Below are 8,355 nucleotides of genomic sequence, written 5' to 3' on the forward strand. Positions count from 1 at the left end.
CCCTATTTCAGCCAAGGCAAACATTTTTCCAAGAAAAACAAATACGTAACTATAGATCCTGTACCAGTGTTATTTTAATTAGATTTGTAGCAAAGAGAAAGCACAATATATAATTGCTGACTGACTCAAAAATAGCTTTAACTACAAATACTAAGAAGCAGGTTAGAGCAGGGCACAGTGCCTGGAGATTTTACCAGGCAGCAGATCAAACAGCTGAACTCTTTACAGACTCTGCAGCTTTCCTTTGCCTGCTGTTCCCTGGAACAGCGAATTCGGGAGCCGTTCGAGTCACTAGCCAGTTCTTCTTCACAAACCATTAATGTCACATCTGACCTTTCAAATGTCACAAGGGAAACAGCTACCATTTAAAAAAAAAAAAAAGAAAATCCAGCTCAGAACTTTCCTGTCTCTCAAAGAATAGTTTCCTTGTCCTTCTTGGAAAGGTGTTTGGAATGCGCATTTCAGGTGATCGGCAGTCCTATGTCTGACATAAGTTTGGGTGGAAAAAATCTCTATAAAAGCCCTTAAAAGGTTCTCTTATAGTTATTCTTCCACTAAATAAATATTTTTATCGTGATCAAGCATCAAATGCAAAGTGCCGTTTCCTGAGTGCTTGCTGAGGGCTTTTAAATTTTCTTTTATTGAGAAAATTAGAGCAGCAGTTGTCATTTCCCACAGTTCCCCAAGGAACTAATGCATTTTACTCCAGAGAGAAGCACAAGGACCTAGAGCTCTATAGACATGTATTTTTTAAACAGTTTTGCTCATTGATTTTGTGCCTTAAGGAGTCCAGAGTTCAGAACAGCCTTTTGTGCGCCACAACAATGAAGATACCAGCCAGTGACATCAATAAATCTACTATTAATTGCACATGTTTCTATGCCTGGGCTCTGATGCATAATGCTTTGAATCACATATCTAAGAAGGTCCAAAGTGAAACACGCCAAAGATGAGGAGGAGGAGAAATCATCATACAGGGATAAAGAGCCAGAGACTCTCCTGGCTGCTGCTCTCCAAGGCTCTGCTTTGCTCAGCGAAACCTGCGGCTGAGAAGGTTACCTGCAGCACCACTGCCGCGGTTCTCGGTCCGTCTGGCGTCACCGGGGCACTATCGAGCTCCAGAACACTCTTGTTAGTGCTGGCTCCCCAGCTGTGAAAAGCAGGCAAAGATGTGAACGACAAGAGCTCGCCTCTCTCTGGCTCATGAGCAAACTCTTAACGGGAACCCAGCTCCTCCGATCTAATTATAGCCAGAAATTCCCCCTCCATCGACTGTGAAGAGGGATGGAGTAAATCCTACCTGACTCAGGGCTAGAATTTGACTGAGATTGTTGCCTGCTGGAGACACAGAATATAATTGTTCTTTAGGTACTTTAATCTCTGTTTTTTTGGATAGTCTGCATCTTTAAAAATATTAAAACTATTATCAATGCTCTGAAATGATTAAAACCAGGTTTTAAGAATATCATTAGATGCTTCTCAGCGCAGCGCACGGTCTGACACGTTGCACAAAGCAATCCTTTACAGTTAAGGGAGGTGAGAGCTCTGAACTTTTCAGGAAGACTTTGTATACAATAAATCCCAGAAGAAATTTATACATTCATATGGAAAAGAATTCTATATGAAAAAAATGAACCTCGTATATCCACAAACTGCCCTGTTTCATTTAAGTCTCTTCTTATCACTTTGAATTAAAACCAAACTGTTCTGATTGTCAAGATGGAGGCACTGCACAAAACAAATTCTTATAAAAATAGTACTGTTCTCATACAGTACTTGCAATCAGTAGGTCTCAAAGTAATATACAGAAATGTGATTAACCTCAATTTCTAGATGGGGAAATTGAGGTACACAAAAGTGAAGTCACTTGCCAAAAATCCTCCAGTGGGTCAGAAATGTCAGTGAAAAGAGCAGATTTCAAAGCCTTTGCAACAGCTTGATGTGTCAGAGAATTCCAAAGAGAAATTACTGATATTCAGGTCCATTCGTAACCTGAAAATGAAATTCAGGTTCTTGAAGTACCCAAATACTCAAACTGAGCATCTGGTGTTGCCACTGAAAGTTATCCTCCTTAACGAGGTAGAGGAACCTCATGTGCTAAGTATGTTATATAAAATTAGTAAATATTAGTGTTTGCCTTGAAGAGAGAAAATTATAGGCCTTTTTGTTATAAGAAATTCTTTCCTACGTCTTAAGAGTTTCACAATTTTGGCTCCCTTGCTATTAATTACATATCTATTTCTTAAAGTTTTCAAGTAACAGCTGCCTCAGAGATCAAAGCTGATCAAAACAACAGGGGGTGCGGGGAAGGAGTTCCATTCTCTTTAGTGCATTCCTGTGGTTTTGATCAAAGTATGCAGAGAATCACATTAAGCAGAGACTGAATTTTTTGGGATGCAGCTATATTCAGCTGACAAATAGAAAAATTTAGTTTATTGGATACATAAGTCTGTGTTTATCCTCTTTCTGTCTCTCATCTCAGTTTTTTCCTACAAAATGTTCATTATACGCGTGCAAACTGAATGGGTTCAGGGGTGTTCAAGAGTAGACTCTAGCCCATAAACCGATCAGGGTCACAACTGCCTTCACTTTACCTGCTGCACTACGTTCTCAATTGCCAAACTCCGTAACCACCAAAGCACGGCTGTAACATCCACGATGATGAGTGGAATCATCATCAAGGTCCTAAGCAAATATTGGAGAGTAATTGTTAATGTGGATGGCCTCAGGCTTTGCTTTTGTGAGCAGAAGTATTATCTCTATGCATAAATCCACGCTTTGAGGGCAGAATATAATTAGGAAATTAGGAATATTGCTTAGGAAAGGGTCCAGAAGGCGGTTGTCGTATGTGTTTGAAATGGAAAAAAACAGCCTTTATATGACTGCTGAGATTCACCTAAACAGAAAACTGACTGCCAAGCAGATAAAATAGTCTTTTTAAGGCGGTATTATTTTCCAGTGCCAAATGTTCACAAATAGATCCTTCAACAGAAGCAAGGAAACCTATAGGTATTTTTAAATGTTTTGGTGCACATAGGATGATTATATGGGAAAGTGGCATTCATATAAGATAAACCAGATTCCCTACCAGTGTAATGACATCAACGCAAAAGATTTCGCATATCCTGTTATTTTAGTGAGAAGAGTAGCTTGTTGCCAACTAGATTAAAATGTTTCTAACAATTTCACATAAGATGAAAAAAATAAACCACTCAAACTGAACTAAAAGAAACCTAAGTTTTTCTGCACTAGTTTAACCATAGTAGATTAAATTCATATTTTAAATTATACCAGTACAATTCTGCAGTAAAAATAAGGCTGTAAATAACTATGTTCATTAAAACAATGGAAAAACTAATGGAATACCAATTCAATGAAACATGTGGTCAAGGGCAAAGTATATGCATCCATCAGGCTTCATAAAAACCGTAATCTGTTCCTAAAGTTAAATAAAACAAACACATGGTCAAGGTCCCTGACATTTTTCTAAAGGCTAAAAGTCTGAAGACTTCATTGTAAGAGAAACAGAGAGAAGCTCAATTTCGTGGTATTAAACCTAAGGAATAATTCTTGCAGAAAATCCTTTTTTTTTCTTTTGGAAAAAAAAAAATCCAGTTTCATAATGACAATAGAAATGTCATCATTTCCTATGAAATAGAATCATAGAATCCCATTGTCAGAGGTGAATGAGAGGATTTATAGAATACAGAATGCTTTAGGTTGGAAAAGCCCTTTAAGATCATCGAGCCCAGCCACTAACCCAGCACTGCCCAGGCCACCACTAACCCATGTCCCTAAGCACCACATCCACACGGCTTTTAAATCCCCCCAGGGACGGGGACTCAGCCCCTGCCCTGGGCAGCCTGGGCCAGGCCCTGACAGCCCTTTGGGGGAAGAAGTTTTTCCCAATACCCAACCCAAACCTGCCCTGGCGCAGCTTGAGGCCGTTCCCTCTCGTCCCATCGCTTGTTCCTGGGGAGCAGAGACCGACCCCCCCGGCTCCAGCCTCCTTTCAGGCCGTTGCAGAGAGCGATGAGGGCTCCCCTCAGCCTCCTCTTCTCCAGGCTGAGCCCCCCCAGCTCCCCCAGCCGCTCCTCCCCAGCCTTGTGCTCCAGCCCCTGCCCCAGCCTCGCTGCCCGGCTCTGGCCATGCTCCAGCCCCTCCATGGCCTTCTTCAGTGTCAGGCCAATTCAGTTTGTTCCCAAGAACACCGAAGTCCTTTGAGTACATGGGACAAGGTAAGGAATCATGTGGGATGTGCCCAGCATCACAGCATGTGGCACAGGATAAGTCCCACCTGCATCCTTAGGACGACAGGACAGAGGCACGCTCAATGCATTGGGATGCGGTGATGATGTGGAGATGGGGGCTAGAGTCCTGCCACAGTCTGGCAAATACCTGAATTGTTTTTTTAGCGGTGGCTTGAAAAGGGGAGACATGGATGATTCTGTATGCTGGCATGCAGAACGGTTATTTGTTCTGTGCCTAAAATTCAGGGAAAAACCAGCTGGGCAAAGGGTAAGCTCCGGCCCGGGCGATGGAGGCCGTGGGATCCCACAGCTGCACTTGGGCAGGGTGCCCCAGACAGGCAGCTTTCCCTCCCTTGCCTGATTTCTGGGGAGGGTGCTGCCATAGCACACGGTCCAGCCAAACAGTTACATTTTGACATTATCAGCATTTTCCAAAGGAATCATGTTATTCCCGAAAATTTCCAATAAGCTCTTATTATGTGCCCATATTGAAATGCCAGCGCAGCCAAACTGCATTTTTCTGATTTCGTTTTATCTATGCACCTAAATTCTCCCTTTGGGATCTCCTCTTCTTCCTCTCCTGCACTCGGCTGTGACAGTCATTATACAACACTGCAGTGCTCTTCTGCCCTCTCAAAGGCTTTCCTTAAGTGGTAGATTATTACTCATTTATAGTTAGATAGCTACTCACTTATAAAGGGCCTAAATCTGCTTTTATAGTCCCCTTAATTGTGAGACACTGCATAGAAAATACATAAGTGGTGAACAAATGGGGAGAAAGATAAGGTCAAGACCAAACTGATGAGGTTCTCTAGAATAAAAAGGAGTTATATAAATAGAAGATTATATTTTCTCACTAACAAAAAAAATTTTTCATTTTCCATCTGAGGCCTTGAATCTGCTATTCAAGTCACCGTGAACTTTTGTTTTCAGGGCCTAACTTTGGTGTTTCTCAAAAACTTCTAATAAACAGTTTAGCTTGCAACTTACTTGCTGGCAGATGGAGAGCGCTGGGATTAATGTTAGTGGGCACGGGGTGAAAACGTTTCTCAGGCTGAAGAGCTCTACAAAGATGAGTACTTCTGTCTTAATGCCTCGTGGCCAAATTCTGCTGGCAGATTCCTCAACATAAATCAAAAGCAACATTATCACAATTGGGGGTATTAGAAAGGTAAAATCGTAATAAACGAGAGGAAAATAAAGCCTCAGGGGGTTTTAAGAAAGTGGATTAGTTTAGGCAATTTTGAGTAACTGTTCTCAAGAAAGCACTTGGGGACAGTTAAGTTTAATTAGGCTACAGCTCGTCCTAGCTGTGGGTGGTTTTGTTTCTGCCACAAAACTCTCCTCTTCTCCTCTCACGTGTACCGGTGAGTAGCACTGATAAACCCCTGAAACTGCTCCTGGTTGACAGCGAAGGAAGGGAGAGGTGACGGGGACTTTCTGTGAAAGAGGTGCGAGTGGAATCACCCTTCTTGCTTTTGAATTAAATAGCGCTAAGTGTTACTGCAAGAGGCAGGGTTGGGCGGGAGGAGGTATGTGTACATGAGCTGATCTGAAGAATACGCTTTGTGTGCCTTAAGTAGCATTGGCAGTGTGAGGAGAGCTGGGATCGTGGTGACTCCTTTCATCCGACCCTTATTTCAGATAAGACCACATTCTTCACATTTCCCTACTGGGACCTTTATGAAAATTGCCCTATTTACCTGCTGGAACCTTCACAGCTGTTACCTGGTTGGAGTCAACACAACTATAGGAAGAAAACTGCAGCAAGTATACAAAGCTTCGGAAGAGGTTTTGGGTTGCTGGGAGATTTTTTCAATTATTTGTAATTTATTTGGGTTAAATTTTAATCAGGCTGAAAAATGTGAGTCTAACAGCAGTCAGGGTTAATTATATCTTGTGTTTTCTATATTCACCCACAATTTTTTTAACGTGGTGTCCTTGACATGTTGCGTTTGCGACAACAGCGTGGTGGAATGACTCAATTTCATACATAATTTATTGAAATTTTTTAAACTGTACATTCCTTGAGCCATTTTCATGTATAATTGAGCTTAACTTGCATTTGGCTTATTCTGAATTAGAGAATCTTGTATTGGATCAGGTCAGATTTATACATGCTTGGCATCTCAATAAGAAGCCAATTCTAGGTCCTCACTAATTTTTAAAATATCCTTGAACCTTATTAAAATGAAGTTGAATTGCTGTGATTTTAAAATCTAAACTTGGGGTTTGAATATATGAAGATAGAGACTTTTTTACTTTCTGACTATTTTCTTACTTTCTCTTGAATTATGAAGTTCTCCCAAAAATCTTTCTGATTATGTTGTCTGGTTTTAAAGTACTTATGCTAGTTTTAAAGAAGCATCAGAAACCCAGTAAACTTCCAGTAAAACAAAGACAACATATCCCAGGCCTAGCCGTAACCCTAATACTATCACCACTCTGAAGCGTTTGCTGAGGAAGCCTATTTAGACGCTTAGAGATTCTACAACGCATAACGCTGCATACATATGGATAGCGCCTTCCTTTATACCCTCGCGAGGGCAGCTGGTCTTGCACAAAATGGGACAAAGAGCAGAAAAATGGGTGCATAGAGGGTGCTAATTTGGGAAGATGCGAATTTGCCTTCCCAGCCTTACTTATCACACAAACTCTCACAGTAGTCACTGAAGTATCCAAAAATAGGAGTTTGCAGCCCTAACTATAGCCTTGTAAAACAACTAGAAACTCGTAACATCTCTCCTATTAGAAAGACTTGCCGTTTAGAAAGCAGATAATTTGGCACGGCGCATTTCATCCACTTTCGGTAAATTGGCAGAATATTTCAAAGCACAGCAGAGCTCAGCAATACAGTTCTATCACTTTAATTATCACTCATCTCAGGTTTTATCACCTCAAATCCTTTTTGGCCTAATTTTGATTCATATTGACATGCCAGCAGGAAGCCGGGACGATGGGGAAAGAGAAGGAAGGAGAGAAGGATCTCTACAAGAGGTTAATATTCATGTCGGCAAACAATTCCTAAAGTCATGCTAGTATACGGCGTGACCTTGTACCACGAAATTGTAAATACAAGGGAAAATCAGAACATTAGTAACAAAGGCAGCACTTGAGAATGTCACCATGCCTATACTAGTGTCAGCATCTCTATGGGACACCATTTGCTTTCTTTTTTTCATTATAATTAGATCTTAAACACTTCCTCACTTCTGCAACTTGGAATTTCAGTGCCAGTCCAACAGAAACTTGTCTTAGAAAAAAATCTGGAAAGTCCAATCTGTTCTGAACATTAAATAAAGCACAGTTGTTTAAACCCTTTAAAGCAGTCTTGTTCTGATAAGCAATCATGGCACCTTCCTGTTCAACAAGGCTGCTCTCCGATAGGGCTCCCCACTTAAATGCTAAAAGTAAACTTTCGCTCTCCCATACCTCCTGGAATTGATGCATCTAAGAGGATGAAAATTTGTTTCTGTTACTACATTGTGCAACAGCAGAATTCCTACATTTTCATTACTTCCCTTGGTAGGGTCTCCCTGAAGGCACTGGGGTTGGATAGGTCTAGAAGTGTAAGTCTAGCCTTCAGAAGTTTTGTTCTTGGCAATAACGTAGGAAAATGTATTTGACTTGTTTTTCCCTGCCTTGTCACTTCATAAAAGATATTTTAAAATGTGAAGTGAGTGTATTTGATATAGAAATCAGTAAGACTAAGCAAAAAAAGCACCAACAGTATTTATTTAGAGCAGAATTATACTTCAAAGGTTTTTTGTTGTGCATCACTGTAACTATAAAAAAACATTTAACTGTAAATATTAGTGTTAAAATGCTTATATTCTGGGATTGCAAATTTCTCCGCAATATGGCTTAATTTTTTTCAGATTAGAAGTTCAAAATTCCTGAAAAAGTATATCTCAACGATAGTGAATTTGCAGAATTCGCAAGATTTCAGGATGCTGAGGGAAGAGCGTTTCTGAAGTCTGGCCATTGATGTCACATAAAATCTGAGATTCTGAAAATGAGGCCCTGAGTTTTTTGTTTCAGCTTTACAAAGCATTTATGTGCCTAAAGATGAAGAGAAACAGCTAGGGAGATTTATAGAAGCACC

The sequence above is a fragment of the Platalea leucorodia genome, assembly GCF_965183815.1.
Source record: "Platalea leucorodia genome assembly, chromosome: 8".
Classification (NCBI taxonomy): Eukaryota; Metazoa; Chordata; class Aves; order Pelecaniformes; family Threskiornithidae; genus Platalea; species Platalea leucorodia.